Below are 16,870 nucleotides of genomic sequence, written 5' to 3'. Positions count from 1 at the left end.
AATTTATTTTTTAAAAATATAGATACTTTAAGAATTAAAATAGAAATAAAAACATGCGTAAGGTTTAATTATACCCAATGAATCCTGAACCTCATCTCTGTAGAAGGCCGCAGCCACATCCTCCATCATCAAGATGGCGCTGACATCCGGCTTCACCGCCAGGTGAACGCACATGTGCTCGGTAATTTCCCACTGAGTCCCCGCCTACTCCCGAGGCATCACCTGGGACTGGGAGCAGCGGACCAATCCAAGAGTGACACGTCCGAAGCAGGGTCTGTTTCCTATATAAGGGATGGGTTCCATCATATCTGGGTCTCCGCCATGTGGCTTATGCTCTAGCTCCCAAGAGGATTAAAGCTATTTCTGCAGAAGTATCCTATGTGTCCTGCGTGGTTCTTGCTGGAGAGACGGTAGCGCGGGACACATCTCTGGCTCTAACCTGTAGTTTTCCCACAAATGAGCTTGTGAGGGGCTGGGGACATGACTCAGTGGGACAAGGCACTTGACAACAGTTTGATGATCAGAATTTGATCTCCAGGACCCACATGGTAGAAGGAGAAAACCCACTCCTGGAAGCTGTCCTCTAATCTACACTTATATATCATGCATTCACACATCGATACTCACCTCTTACTGTCTGTCTTTCTTTTTTTGCTCCCCCCAATGCTAACTAAGACAAACAAAAAGTATACCATTCTAGTGTTGTGTTAATAATAACTTAGCGCTAATGTGATCCTTTTCACCTGGTATGATCTACAATATCACTAGCTTAGCTTATATTCTCCTGAGCAAATATTAACTATGGGATAAAAAATTAAAAAGTATACTACATTATGCTTCATAGTGGCTCACTCTAAAATTTTCTTTTGAGGAGTAAGATAAGAATCCCACTTCAAAGGGCTGGAGAGATGGCTCAGTGGTTAAGAGCACTTAACCATTTAAGTGGTTAAGATGACCTGAGTTCAAATCCTAGCACCCACATGGCGGATCACAACTGCCTGTAACTTTACCTCCAGGGGATCCAACGCTCTCACACAGACAGAGATGGAGGCAAAATACTAATGCACATAAAATAAAAATAAACAAGTCATTTAAAAAAAAGAATACAGCTTCAATCTGGGCTCAGTGCATAAGGCTATAATCCAACCACTTTCAAGGTTGAGGCAAGAGTATTATTGTGTGTTTAAGGTCAGTTTTGGTTGGTTACATAGTAAGTTCTATGCTATGTTTACAAAAAAAAAATAAAAACCAACCCTCCTAAAGAATCTGAGCTTCACAGGAGTAGAAGTATTCGAAAGAACTCAGGTTGGCTGGGCATCTCAGAGAATACCATTCTAGAATTTGAGAGCTAGAAGCAAGAGGACCTGGGGGCTCAAGGTCCAGCCTTGGCTACATAGTTAGATTTTGTGATACCTGGGACTCTGCCTCAAACCAAACCAAACCACAAAGTCCCAGCCAGCCAAACCAACCAACCAACCAACACAGCATGGTTATTGACTCCTGATACGTCTTCCCCTGTTGCTGACAACTGAACCTTCGCAATGCCATCAGGATGCGTAAGTGTTCTTACCCCATAATGGTTCATAGGGCTTAAATGAGGCTTTGAGCCCTGAATACTTAGTAAGGCCTTGGCACACAGCTCTAGCATAGGTTTCCTTTAACTGGGCTTGGTGGTGCACACTTGCATCCCCAGCACTTGGGATGTGGAGACAAGAGGATCAGCAGTCTGAGATTATCCTTGGTTACATAGCACATACAAGGCCAGTCTGGGGCGAGTGAGACTTTGTCTCCAGAAAAAAATACACACACATATATATTTATATATTAATCCTAGTACTCAGGAGAGGCAAAAGGATTATGGATTCATGGCTAGCAAAGACCCTGTCTCAAAAAACAAACAAAATAAAACAACAGGGGCCAGTGAGACGGCTCAGTAGATAAAGGCCTTTGCTGTCACAGCTGACAATCTGGGTCCAACCCCCAGATTCACACTGTAGAAGGAAAGAATCAACTCTTGCAAGTTGTCTTCTGGTTTTCATATGCACACCAAGGCATGTGTTGCGTGAGCAAGCGTGTGTGCATGCATGCCCGCAAGTGTGCACACGCACATACACACACGTCCCACCACACCACACTAAATAAAAGTTTAAAAATCAGAACTCCAAACCAATAAAACCAAGCCCTTGACATGAATCACATACAATTGTTAACCATTATACGGTTGAAACATTTGCATAACTTTCTGTCCATCGGGACTAGAATAAAGCCTGAAATTCCTTACTGTGACCTCCTAGACCTTTGTGATTCAACCTCCTCCTCGGTCTCTGATCTTTGTTGGGGTCACTTTTCTTTTTAGCCATTCATTATTTGTAACTTACAGATACTCCTTTCCCTTCTCCAGACGTTTGTCACTGTGTTCCCTCTGGGGGACACTGGTGACAGCTGCTCCCTATCTTGCTCACACTCTTTCTTCAGGTCTCCCCTTAATGCCACCTAGGTGAGTCACTCTATCACATGGTCTCTTGCATGTCCATCGCCATCTGGAAGAGCCTTGTCGATTTGCTTCGTTGATTAGTATGCCCCCTTCCCCAGGATGTCAGGATTCACAAAGATAGGACGCTTGGCTGCTTGATTTCCCAAGCCATATCTCAGTTTCTAGATTTTCCTGGTATCCAGCACAAAATAGGAACTCAAATGCAGCTTTTTAGTTCAAAACAATTTTGAGACAGGGTTTCCTGTGTAGCCCTGGCTGTCCTGGAAATTCCTCTGTTGACCAGGCTGACCTCGAACCCAGAGATCCACTTGCCTCTGTCTCTCGAATGCTAGGATTAAAGGCATGTACTACCACTGTCTGGCCAAATATGGCTTTTAAAACTACTTTATTTATTCATTAATCCACTTATCTAAGACAGGTTTTCATTTTTCCTAGTCTGGCCTTGAACTCAAAATCTAGCTGATCTTGAACTTCTGATCCTCTTGTCCTAACCTCCCCAGTGCTGGGAATATAGACTGTACCACCACATCTGGTTTTATTTAGTGCTGGGGATCAGACCTAGGTCTTTGTGTATTGGAGGCAAGCACTCTATTAACTGAACCATATCACCAGTTCCAAAACTCAAATAGTCATTGTGTAAACATATAAAATCACTAGGTTCTATTATTGCAATGTTAAGATAGAGGCTCAGAGAATTTAAAAGTCTGTCCTCACCCCTACTCACCCCCAGTTGCAGACAGCTAGCGAAACAGAGTGTGGATTTAAAATGTGAGCTAGCCACAGGGTGTACGTTCTTCTAAAGGACTAAAACACTGAACAGATAGAGTAATTTAACTGAAAAAAATAAGAAGAGCCTTTGAAAGTCATTTATACCTACAATAATATTTGTGGGTGTATACTTGGCAAGAAAATCTTGTAATTGTTCAGTTTTAGGCAAATGGCTCAGAGCCTGGTTGCAAATGAGATCTTTAGGCTGGTGATGGATGGCTGAAGATACCATGTGTGATGGAGACTGGCAGTCTTGGAAGGAGTTACCCAGGAAGGTCGGCATCCTGTTCCCAGATGCCCAGCCCCCATTTGCCCTCAACCTTGGTCATTTGGCCAACAAAGAGACTTCAAAACTGCCATTATAAACATAACAGTGAGCTTTCCCTCCCCCCAGGATTCATCAGCCAGAACAAACAATTTATTCTGAGTTATGAAACACATTTCAGCCTCTTATTATATTAAATATTGATGCCTATGTTAAAACATAATGCATTGTGTGCGTTTTGCACTTTGTAAGTTCAGGCAGGAAGCCAATTCCTTCTCTCTCTCTCTCTCTCTCTCTCTCTCTCTCTCTCTCTCTCTCTCTCTCTCTCTTTCTCTGTCTCTCTTTTCTTTTCTTTAATTTGAGATAAGGTCTCACTATGTAGTCAGAGTTGACTTGGAACTTACTATGTGGTCCAGGCTGGCCTTGAACTCATAGAGATCTGCCTGCCTTTGTCTCCCGGGTGCTGGAATTAAAGGTGTGTGCACATGCCTGACATTTAAAACTCTTTCAGAGTAGTCTTCTCTACTAGAGAAAAAATGTAGTAGGATTTTCCAACAAGAATTAGAAAGCATTCCTAAAAGGGTCAGGCTGCCAGCATTTCAGATTTTGTGGGCCATCTAGCCTCAGATACAGCCACTCAACTGCTAATGTCCTGAAAAGGTAGTGTAACAACCCTATAAATGAGTAAGAATGTTTGTGTCTCAATAAAGCTTTATTCCAAAACAAGCATCACAGGCTGCTGAGGTGGCTCAGCAGGTAAAGATGCTTGCTGCCAAGCCTACTGACCCTAAAGTCCGATCCCTGGAATGCTTGTGGTGGAAGGAGACATCTGACCTTGAAGTGTTAGTTAGGGTCGTGGGCATTTGCCACTACTCATTCCCAGCTAGGCTCCACCTCTTAAAACTTCCATCACATCAGAATAGCGTCACCGTCTGGTGTCTGAGCCTTTAAAATATGGGAGGTATCTCACCCAAACTACAGCATTAATATCTGAACTTCTCTTGAAGCCAGGAGAAAATGGCAGTATGCTTTGGATAAACCAGGCTTCTTCCCTCAACATAAACAGCTCACAGTTTCTATGAATCACTGCGGAAATAATTGAGAACACCAGCTTCTTTTAGGCATTTTTAATTATTAGTTACTTTTATACTGTTGTAATAAAGCACCATGACTACGGCAACTTACAGGAGAAAAAGTTTTGTTAGACTTACAGTTCTAGGTTAGAGTTTATCATGGTGGAGCAGAGGCATCAGGGGGAAAGAACTGGATGCTCTCAGCAGGAGCTGAGGGCTCAAGTCTTGAACCACACTCAAGAAACAAAGAGGGCACACACTGGGAAGACAGTGCCACCTTTTGTAACCTCAAAGCCCACCTCCAGTGACATACTTCCTCCTGAAAGGCCTTACCTTCTCTCCCAGTTAGCTTTTTTGTTGTTTTTTGCTTTGTTTTTGAGACAGGGTTTCTCTGTGTAACAGCCCTACCCGTATTGAAACTAGCTCTTGTAGACCAGGCTGGCCTCGAACTCACAGAGGTGCGGTTCATTATGTCCATGAAGCAGAGCATGGCAGCATGCAGGCAGACGTGGTGCTGGAGCTGAGAGCGCTACATCATCTTGGCTCAGAGGCATCAGGGAGTCGAATGTCAGTCACACTGACTGAAGCTTGAGAAAAGAGACCTCAAAGTCTGCCCCCACAGTGACACACTTCCTCCAACAAGACCACACCTACTCCAACAAGGCCACACCTTCCAATAGTGCCACTCCCTTTGGGGGCCATTTTCTGTCAAACCACTACACCTCCTAAATCTGTCTGAGCATCACCACCAGCTAGGGACCAAGTTTTCAAACATCTGAGCTTACAGGGGACACTCTCGCTCAAGCCCCACAGTTGCCTTTGTGTTGCTGTGAGTGAGATACATCCCAGCAATAACAGAGAGTAGGAAAGTTTGGTTTTGTCTCATGGTTTCAGAGGGATTTCAGTCTGTTTTGGTTGTGAGGGCATCACGGAGTGGTTCTGTCCCTGAGAGCAGACCAGGAAATGGGAAAGCGGGCTGAAACCCAGCATGGGTATACTCTTCAAAGATCTTCTCCTGGTGATTTACTTCCATTCATCAAGGCCAAGCCTTTCAAGGCTCCATAGCCTTCAAAATAAGACCTTTAGGTGGTAACTAAGGACTCAAAGCAATAGCTATGGGGAACTTTCCGATGCATTCAAACCACAATAGAAAGTGTTTTGCCATCTCACAGAACTTTGTGTCTTTGAGTATATACCATGAAAGTACTCAGCAGCACCCCCATATGATTGAGATCCTGTCTTAAATATAGTACACCACGTATTTGTAAAATTTTGGTACTTATCTATTTTTATTATATGAAGAAACTATTTTCAGCTTTATTTATTTTATTTGTTTTGTGAGACAGGATCTGACTATGCAACCCTGGCTTGTCCTGGGATTCCCTATGTAGACAAAGTTCGCTTTGAACTTATGGGGATCCTCCTACCTTTGCCTCCTGAGTGCTAGAATTGGAATTATAGGTGAAAGTCACCTTGCCTGGCTTTGTTCAAGTTCCTTCCCCCCTTCTTTCCCCAAGATAACAGGGTTTCTCTGTGTAATAGTCCTGTCTGTCCAGCTCTGTAGACCAGGCTGGTCTCAAACTCCCAGAGATCTGCCTGCCTCTGCCTCCTGAGTACTGGGATTACAAGCATATGCCACCAAATACCTGGGCTTTTTCTTCTTTTTTAAAAGATTATTTTTCAGCTTTTTAATTTTTATTTTTAATGATGTTGTATGGGCTGGTTTGTGCGTCAACCAGACCCAAGCTAGCGTCCTCAGAGAGGAGGGAGCCTCAGGTGAGAAAATGCCTTCATGAGACCCAGCTGTAAGGCATTTTCTCAATTAGTGATCAACCGGGAAGGGCCCTGCCCATGGTGGGTGGTGCCATTCTTGGACTGGTGGTCCTGGGTTCTATAAGAAAGTAGGCTTGAGCAAGCCATGTAAAGCAAGCCAGTAAGCAGTGTCCCTCCATGACTTTTGCATTAGCTCCTGCATCCAGGATCCTCTCTTCTTTGAGATCCTGTCCTGACTTCCTTCAATAATGAACAGTAATATGGAAGTGTAAGCCAAACAAACCCTTTTCTCCCCAACTTTCCTTTTGGTCATGCTGTCTCACTGCAGCAGTAGAAATGCTAAGACAGGCATGTGGGTTTGTGTACGTGAATAGCGTGCCTGAGGAGGTCAGAAGGGGGCTTTGAACCTCCTGAAGCTGGAGTTACAGGGGGTTGTAAGCTGCCTGAATGTGTGTTCTAGGGACTTGTCTCTTCAGGAAGAGCAGTGTCTTAGTTGGGTGTTTGTTGCTGTGAAGACACCATAATCATGACAACTCTTACAAGGAAAACATTAAATGGGGTGTCTTACAATTCAGATGTTGAGTCCATCATCATGGTAGGAGGCATGGTGGGCGTGCAGACAGACATGGTGCTGGAGAAGGAGTTGAGGATCTGCAGTCAGCAGGAAGAAACTGACACACTGGCCAAGGTTGAGCATTCGAGAACTCAAATGCTGCGGAATAATCCTTCTATACATGGTGTAAATTATGCTGTGAATGGTTTAACAAAGAAGCTGTCTTGACAACAACTGGACAAGAGAAGGTTAGGCAGGAAAACCAGACAAAGGCTACTGAGAAGAAGGGCCAAGTCAGAAGAGCTGCCAAGGAGACAAGTAGAGGAAACAGGAGATGCAAGTTGAAAGAGAGGTAACAGCATGTGACAGTATGTAGATTAATATAAATGAGTTAACTTAAGTTGTAAAAGCTAGTTAGCAATAAGCCTGAGCTATTGGTTAAGCATTTATAATTAATATTGAGGCTCTGTGTCAGTTATTTGGAAAGTGGCGGGTGGGAAAGAAAGCCTACCTATACTTAAGGCCTGCTCCCAGTTACATACTTCTTTCAACAAGGCCACACCTACTCCAACAAGGCCATACCTCCCATGAGGGCCATCTTCTTTCAAACCACCTTAGGCAGTATGTACTCTTAACCATGGAGTCATGTCTCATAGTCCCATTTACTATTATTTTTGTTCATGTTTATGTGTGTTTCTGTGTGAGTGAATGCCATGTTGGTGTACTGTGTGTCTGCTGAGGCTAGAAGGTATTGAATTTCCTAAAGCTGGAGTTATAGGCAGTTTGAGCCACTCAGTATAAATACTGGGAACCAATCTGGGGTCCTCTGGAAGAGCAATAGGTGCTCCTAACCTCTGCACTGTCTTTCCTGCCCCATCTCAAGTTTTCCAAATTGTGCAAGATAATATGAGCTATGTGACCGACTGGTGCAATCTCGTTTTACCTTCTCATAGTCTTAAGCAGTTCAGTTGGGGTGAACGTCTAGCTTGCATCTTCATTTGGGGCACACTGCTAGTTTGTGTCTTCATTGTCTCCTCTGCCCCATATCCAGGTGGTGATACATACTTTCCCCTCTGTGGTGTTATACAGAGGAGATGGAGCTGTGAAAAATTTGTATATACCAGAGTGTCTTCATGGGGCAAACCTTTGAAGGGAAGAGTAGTACCAATCTTTCCCAACCCATCTATCTTCCTCTTTTACTTTCCTGCCATGAGGCCTGTGGATTGTTCCACTAAGTGTATCTCATGGTGATGTGCTGTCTAGCCATATGTCCTAAAAGAGCAACACTAAGTGCGCAAGGATGCACACCTATAAATCTGTAGCCCAAATAACCCTTTCTCTTTATAAATTCTTTGGTCAAGGTTTTTTTTTTCTTTTCTTGTAATTGAATACTTACTAAAGCAAGCAACTGGAATGTGTGGTGGTTTGAATGAGATGCTGACCATAAGTCTTGGGCATTTGAATACTTGGTTTCCTGTTGGTGGCTGTTTGGGCCTTGTTGGCGGAAGTATGTCACCGGGGACAAGCTTTAAGGTTTTAAAAGCCTCCTGCCAGTCCCAGTGTGTCTGCTCTGCTTCCTGTTGTGGTTTGAGACGTGAGCTCTCAGCTCCTGCTCTGCCCGCTTGCCATTGGCTCTGCTATCATTGACTCTCATCCTCTGGATCATAAACCTCAAATAAACTATTTTCTAAGTTGCCTTGGTCAAGGTGCTTTCTTCCCCCTCCGCAGCAACAGAAAAGTAACAAATACAGGTGTATTCTCCCCTTTATTATTAGATTTCATGCAAATTAAGCCCTAATTTGGCATTATAAAATATATTGCTGTAGCAGGAACATTTATGTGGACGTGATAAAAAAATTATTGTTGGCTGGGCGGTGGTGGTGCATACCTTTAATCCCAGCACTCGGGAGGCAAAGGCAGGTGGATTTCTGTGAGTTCAAAGCCAGCCTGATCTACAAGAGCTAGTTCCTGGACAGGCTCCAAAGCTACAGAGAAACCCTGTCTTGAAAAACCAAAAAAAAAAAAAAAAAAAGAAAGAAAGAAAAGAAAATTACTGTCTTACTGTCACACTGTCACATCAGAGAAACGTATCTAGAGTCAAATCATTTTGAAAGAATCCCTCAGCGTTTATGTGGTACTGCAGTACGAAGCTCTGCAGGATGAAGATATTTTTTTTTCCTCATTTTACCCAGACAGGGTCTCCTAGAGTCCTGTCTGGCCTCAGACTGGCTATGTGCTTGAGGCTGACCTTAAACTTTAATCTATACCCTCTTCTGGCTCCCTAGTACCGAGATTACAGGCAGGTACCACCTTGCTTAGTGTTGTGTCATGTCCGTGTACCAGCTCTATGCTTGCTTGTATAGACATCCTTGGCTCCCCAAACAGCTCTGAGCTGGATGAAGTACAACTTGCTCCCATTTTCACAGAAGAGACCACAAAGGAAATCAAAAGCTCAAGAGCCATGTCTGGATGGTAGTCAGAGCCCAAGTTCATTGCCAGCCAGAGAGCCCAAAGCTCCAGGGGTGCTTGATCTCACTTGTTCCAGACTCCTTTGTAAGCTGCTGAAGTCTGTAGCCCCCCTTGCTGAAGTCTGTTTTTAAATACTTAGAAAGAAAATTATAAAGGAGAAAAAGAATTTTTTTAGATCTATTTATTTATTATGTATACAACATTCTGCCTCCATGTATGCCCACACGCCAGAGAAGGGCGCCAGATCTCATTACAGATGTTTGTGAGCCACCATGTGGTTGCTGGGAATTCAACTCAGGACCTCTGGAAGGGCAGCCAGTGCTCTTAACCACTGAACCATCTCTCCAGCCCCGAAAAAATAATATTAAAATGCAGTTAATAATACTTACAGTCAAATTTGGAACACACTTGCCCGCAGCTTCTTTTGTATTTATTTATTTTTGCTTTTACATCCTGACTGCAGTTTTTCCCCTCTCCTCTCCTCCCACTCCCTTCTCCCCCACACCCCAGCCTCTAGCCATTCTTCCTCCATTTCTCTACAGAAAAGGGTAGGCTTCCTGTGACTATCCACCGGTCATGGCATATCAAGTTGTAGTGAGACTAGGCACACCCTCTCCTTTTAAGGCTGGGCAAGGCAACCTGGTGGGAGGAAAGGGACCCCAAAGGCATTAGAGTCAGAGAAAGCCCCTGCTTCCACTGATAGGAGTCCCAGAAGACCAAACGACACACTGTAACATATGTGCAGGGGGGCTAGGTCAGTTCCTTGCAGCCTCCCTGTTCGGTAGTTCAGTCTCTGTGAGCTCCTATGAGTCCAGGTTAATTGATTCTGTGGATTTTCTTGGGGTGTCCTCGACACCTCTGGCTCCTGCCATCCTTTCCCATCTTCTGCAGGATTCCCTAAACTCTGCCTAGTGTTTGGCTGTGGGTCTTTGACACTTTTGCTGAATGAAGCCTCTCTGATGACAATTGGGCTAGGCATTAATCTATGAGTATAGCAGAATATCATTAGGAATCATTTCATTGACTTCTGTTTGGTTTGGTCTGCCAGTTGTAGTTGGTTCTATTCTAGGTCCCCGGGCCATCCAGCCTCTGGGTCCTGACCTTCCAGGCAGTGTCAGGGGTGGGCTCCTTCTCATGGTGTGGCTCTCAAGATGGACCAGTCATTGGTTAGTCACTCTATGGTTTCTGCACCACCTTTACCCAGCACATCTTGTAGGCAGGACAAATTGTAGGTTGTGTGGCTAGGTTGGTGTCCCAATCCCTCCACTGGAAGCCTTGTCTGGTCACAGGAGATGGCTGGTTTAGGCCCTGTATCTTCCATTGCTAGGAGTCTTAGCTAAGGTCACCTTCATAGATTCCCAGGAGTTTCCATTGTACTGGGTTTCTAACTTGTCTCAGAGATGTCCCCAATTCCAGTTGTGCTTTCCAGTACTCTCTCCTTCCATCCTCCTCCACCTGTCCCCCGCTTTGTGATTTCTACTCTCTTTCTCCTTCACAGTGAGATTCATGTGTTCCCCCTTGAGCCCTTCTTGTTCCTTAGCGTCTTTGGGTTTGCGGACTATAGCATTACTTTACGACCAATAGCCACTTATATGTGAATACATACCATGCTTGTCTTTCTGAATCTGGGTTGCCTCACTCAGGACGATCTTTTTTAGTTCTATCCCTTGCCAGAAAAATTCACAATGTCAATGTTTTTAACACCTGAGTAATATTCAATTGTGTTAATGTACAACATTTTCTTTTTCCATTCTTCAGTTGAGGGACATCTAGGTTGTTTCCAGGATCTGGCTATTATGAAACAAGATGCTATGAACATAGCAGAGCAAGTGTCCTTGTGGTAGGATGGAGCGTCCTTTGGGTATGTGTCCAGGAATAGTATAGCTGAGTCTTGAGGTAGATTGATTCTCAATTTTATGAGAAATTGCCATATTGATTTCCAAAGTGGCTGCACAAGGTTGCACTCCCACCAGTAATGGAGGAGTGTTCTCCCTGCTCCACATCTTTGCCAGCATGAGCTGCCACTCGTGTTCTTGATCTCAGCCATGTGTGAGATGGCATCTCAGAGTTGTTAGCTTCCGCACTTTTCTGTGGATACCCAGGCCTAATCCAGGAGCGTGCTTTCCTGAACCAGGGCCAGGAGAATGGACGACTGTCCTAAGGGTTTAAGTAGACAAAGACACAAGAGACCTGCTTGCAAGCCAGAGAGTAAAAAAGCCGCTGTTTATTCAACTCAGGTCAGGTATATATACCAGGAGGCAAGAGGGTTCAAAAGGGCATGGCCCCCTCCCATCAGGAGCAGTAGAATAGATTGATACATTCCCAGAGCCTTAGGCAGGGTCAGCTATGGGGGAGGCAGGCGTGGGAGGCATGTAGGGCCCGCAGCTGCAACCTTGTTTACAGGTGAAATTACCATAACAAAAACAGCCTTGTTCTTTCTAAGCTACCCTCAAGCCAGTGCTAGTGCAGAATCTCCAGGGGCCAGAGGTCAAACAGCCCTGCGAAATGCCAAGGAAGAAAAGGGAAAAAGACCTGGGTACCTACACAGAGTCATTTAAGTTTGCATTTCCCAGATGGCTAGGGAGACCGACCATTCCTTTAAGAGCTCCTCTTGGACCTCCTTTAGTAACATAACCCAGGGCTGAACCAATTGCATCTGCAGTCAAGAAACAGATGAATGATGGTGCTCAGAGAAATGAAGGCAAACTTCAAAATATATATGACTGCTTAGCACAGTACCAATGACATAGCAGGCATTTGTGACAAGCAATGACCCCAGGACATAGTATAACCAGATGTGTGAGCCTCTCCACGGGGACAGACTCAGCCCACTGTGACTCCTGTTCTTGTCCCCTGCTTCTTCCTGCCTGGAAGAGGGACATTCTGGCCTTATTGTAAGGAAGATGTAGGTAAATGGTAGAGGGAGCATGGCGTCTCCTGCCAGAATATATTAGCTATGGCTATGGTTGAATATTCTTTTAAAAAGTCTCTGTACCAAGCTGGGTAGTGCACACCTTTAATCCTAGCACTGGGGAGGCCTCGGCAGTTGGATCTCTTGAGTTCAAAGTCAGCCTGGTTTACACAGTAATTTCCAACACAGTCAAGACTACACAGAGAAAACATGACTCAAAAAATAAAAGAAGAAAATAACAAAACCCAAAACAAAAAGCAATAAAAGCAAAACAAAACAAAAAAACAGAGTCTATGTATTGTAAACAATACTCAGATTCATGTTAGTGACACTTGGAGGTGAGGTCTCTGAAAGGTGGTAGGTGCATTTGAGGTCAGGAAGAGGGCGTGAAGCCCCTACGATAGCAGTAGAATCTTTGTAAGAGGAGAGATCTGAACTAACTCAGTTTCTCCATCAGGACCTTTGATGTCTCCTGCCATGATGGAGTAAGGAGTTTTCCCCAGAGGATGTGCCACCTCTCCAACTTCTCAACTTCTGAGCCATGAGCTGGATGAACTCCAATTCTTTTTTTAAAAAATATCATTTATTTATTTATTTATTTATTTAGTATGTATACAATATTCTGTGTGTGCCTGAAGGCCAGAAGAGGACACCAGACCTCATTACAGATGGTTGTGAGCCACCATGTGGTTGCCGGGAATTGAACTCAGGACCTTTGGAAGAGCAGGCAATGCTCTTAACCGCTGAGCCATCTCTCCAGCCCAAACTCCAATGCTTTATCAGTTAGTCTCAGGCATTTTGTGACAGTAGCAGTAACAACACAGACGACAATGTCATCTTCTGGGCTGCAGACCTTGAGATTTCTTAGATGAGAATGAGAGCACAAAGGAGGGGGCGGGGCTGGAATCCCAATACTCCCTTCAAGACACTCTCCCTGCGACCTGACTCATTTCTGTTAGGTCTCTCCTCCTAAGGATCAATGAAACATTTAGTATGGTGAAAGGCAGATAGTATTGTTACTTTGGTCAGTCATAGTTGGATACTCTTTTTGCTGAACTGAGTTAGTTTTAAAACCACACACACATTCACAATCCCTTAAGCCCTTTTCCTCACACCCTCCACTTCAGCTCTGCCACACAGACTTCACATTCAGCCTCTGTTAAATGCTAATGATATCCCACGGGAAGAGACAGCTATGGACATGCTGACAGACACCAGGCACCTAAGAATTAGTGGCTGAGGACAACAGACAGGGAGGCAATCAGGAGGCTTGCATCGATTGGGGGTGGGGTTAGAGCAACTTCTCGTGTCTTCCTCAGATTTCACGGGTGAGCCCTGATACATTGTTTCTGCCAGGCAGTGGCCATTTTCATAGGGAGGGTACGAGGCGATAAAGAGTAGAGAAACGGTAGAGGCCTCGACACTCTTCAGACCCAAATGACTCCCTCTTCCAGCCCCTGCTCAGGTGAGTCTTCTGCCCTCAGAACCAGATATACATGAGTCATGCAGGATGAAGGTAAAGCCACAGGCCTTTGACGAGGCTAAAGAGTGTATTTGGTAGTTTTCTGTTTCTGTAACAAAATACTTGAGGTAGCTTAAAGAGAGGAGAGGCTTCCTTTAGCTCATAGCCTTGGAGGTCTCAGTCCGCAGTTGGTTGGGATCCTGATAGTCACTTCAAGGACACTCTCTTAAGGACACTCAGTGATTTGACTTCCTTCCTTCAGGCCTCACCTCCTAGAGATCCACTTCCTCCCCTCCTAGAAGTTCTAGAAGGTGTAGCAGATGTCTTTGGAGACACCTACTAATGCCTTAGTGAACCATAAAGATGGCCTGGTCTGGCTTTGGATTTTTCATCCCCCACCCGCCCTGTTGGGATGACAGGTGTGCACCAGCACTCGGGGCTTGTGGGGCTGTCTCCACTCGGTCCATTTCCTTCTGACATAATGTCCTTTAGCACTGATGACTTCGGCACTGCTTAGGATGCTCATGTTGACAAAGCATCCTCCTTTAGAAGTGAGACCACAAGGCTCAGTTCTGCTTGGGTTCCTGGAAGTATGCAAAAAGGTAAAAACGTAGTGTCCTTTATAATGAAAACATCTCTGTCACAATCATTTTTATTAAAATAAGTTATTCCCACTGTTTTGAGCTGGTCTCGTTGTTGAACAATTCACTATATAACCCAGGGTGATCTTGACTCTGTGGCAATTTTCCTGCTTCAGGCTCCCAGTGATGAATGAACTCTATAGTTGGGTAAGCCACCACAACCAGCAAAAATAACCAATGTTTTTTTTTGTTTGTTTATTTGTTTGCTTTCAGTTCAAGAAGAGTAATACTGAGCTGTAGTGTCTTTTCCAGAATGGATCTTAGCAACAATCACGCCACTGACCTTTTCTATTGGTTTAAGATGGCCTTCCCTCCTTTATTCCTCCCTTCTTTCTCTTTCTCACTCCTTCCCTCCTCTCTCTTATTTTTTCCATTCTTCCCCCAACCCCCTTTGTTTCTTTCAGGTCAGACTTCCTCAAACCTACTGTGGAGGCCAGGATGACCTTGAACTCCTGATCTACCTGCCTCTACCTCTTGGGTGCTAAAATTATAGACATATACCATTATAACTCGCTGTGGGACAATGGTCTTGTATTGTTTTAATAAAACGCTTATTGGCCAGTAGCCAGGCAGGAAGTATAGGTAGGGCAACCAGGCGGGAAATAGAGGTGGGGCAACAAGAACAGAAGAATTCTTAGAAGAGGAAAGCTCAGTCTACAGTCGTCACAGAGGAAACCAGACACAGAGGAAGCAAGATGAGAATGTCTCATTGATAAAAGGTACCAAGCCACTATGTGTCTAACATAGACAGGAATAATGGGCTAGTTTAAGATATAAGAGTTAGTTAATAAGAAGTCTGAGCTAATAGGCCAACCAGTTTATAATAAATGTAGTAGACCTCTGTGTATTTCTTTGGGATTGAACGACTGTAGGATCCGGCAGGACAGAAACCTCTCTCAACAATAACTGTCTGGCATCTCCTCTAAATACCCCACCTGTCATCATCCCCAAACCTTTACCACATGGTCTGATTTGCTACTTAATTCAGCCATCTATGTCAAAATATGGAAGTTTTCAGGGCATTAGTTTGAAAAATACTGAGATCTCTCTCAAATTTCTAAGGAGACATGTGCCACTGAACACATGGTGAAACCAAAGGACAACCTAGGGTATTGATCTTTGATTTCCACTATGCTGGAGACATGGCTTGTTGTTTGTTGCTGCTGTAGACCAGGCTAGTTGTCCTATGAACTTCCAGGGTTATGTTTCTGCTTCCCATCCTGAGGCAGGTGAGCTGGGATTACAGCCACGTGCTATTACATCCGTTTTCACGTAAGTTCTGGAAATGCAAACTCTGGTATTTGTGTTTGCATGGCAAGCATCTTAGAGAGTGAGCCATTTCCCAGCTTCTTATTTACTTATCTAGGGAAATTGTGCAAAGAACTAAATACAACAAATTGTTTTTGCTAATGGTTATAATTAATAGCCCTTTAGGTCTTAATTTTCTGTTATCACTCGTGTGTGTGTGTGTGTGTGTGTGTGTGTGTGTAATTGTGCATGCCACAGTGAGCATGTATAGAAAAGAAAACACCTTGGAGACACGGGTTCTCTTCTACACATAGGTCCTAGGGAATGACTTCAGGTCACCAGAGTTGTTGGCAAATACCACTACCTGCTGAGTCACCTCATCAGCCCCTCAGATGCTTAGACCTTAGATTTGGGGATGAAGTTCGTGGAAATCATTGCTTTGAGGGGCTCCTGGATATGATAAGAAGGAATCTGAGTATACATGGACTCTCGGGTCATTTCTGCCATGCTCGTCTTTCAGGGGAATCCAACTCCATCTGCAGCATCCTTCTGGAAGAGTGTGAATAAATATCACGGAGGACTGCTTCTACAGCGTTCCCTTACCTCAGGAGGATGAAGTGGAGGAGGCTACGGCACTCACTCTCTCGTCGTCCTCTTGGAGGGATTCTGTGACATAGTCACATCCAAGTCCCCATGCTCCCTCAGCACTAAAGGTCTGGACCAGAAGCCAGCTCCTCTGTCCTCAGTGACAACTCCCAGACCTCAAGCATCCTTCTGGATCACTGTGACAGTGGCATAGCGACGGGGCTAGGAATGGATGCAGCTGGTGACAGCCTGAGCTTCAACCAACATTTTACCCACAACATATAATTTTTACAATACTGAGGGCTGCAGCTCCTGTTTTCAATTCCTGAGACCTAACGTCAGTTGTTGGGTAGCATACTGTTTCTCCAACCTCAGCAGTTAGGGTAGCCACAGCAGGACCTCTGCTGTACCAACAGCCCTCCACTATGTAAATAAACTTCATCTCACCATTCTCCCACTTTTATTTATTTATTTATACCATTTATTTTCTCTTTGAGTTCTAAAGTTAGGTCTAGCTATATAGTCCAGGCTGGCCTAGAACTCACTTCATGGCCTAGGCTGGACTTGAACTCGTGGTGATTCTCTTACCTTGGCCTCCCAAATACTAGGATTATAGGCGATCCCGTAT

Source organism: Myodes glareolus, chromosome 9, assembly GCF_982192425.1.
Source record: "Myodes glareolus chromosome 9, mMyoGla1.1, whole genome shotgun sequence".
Lineage (NCBI taxonomy): Eukaryota > Metazoa > Chordata > Mammalia > Rodentia > Cricetidae > Myodes > Myodes glareolus.
Note: the sequence above shows the minus strand (reverse complement) of the source record.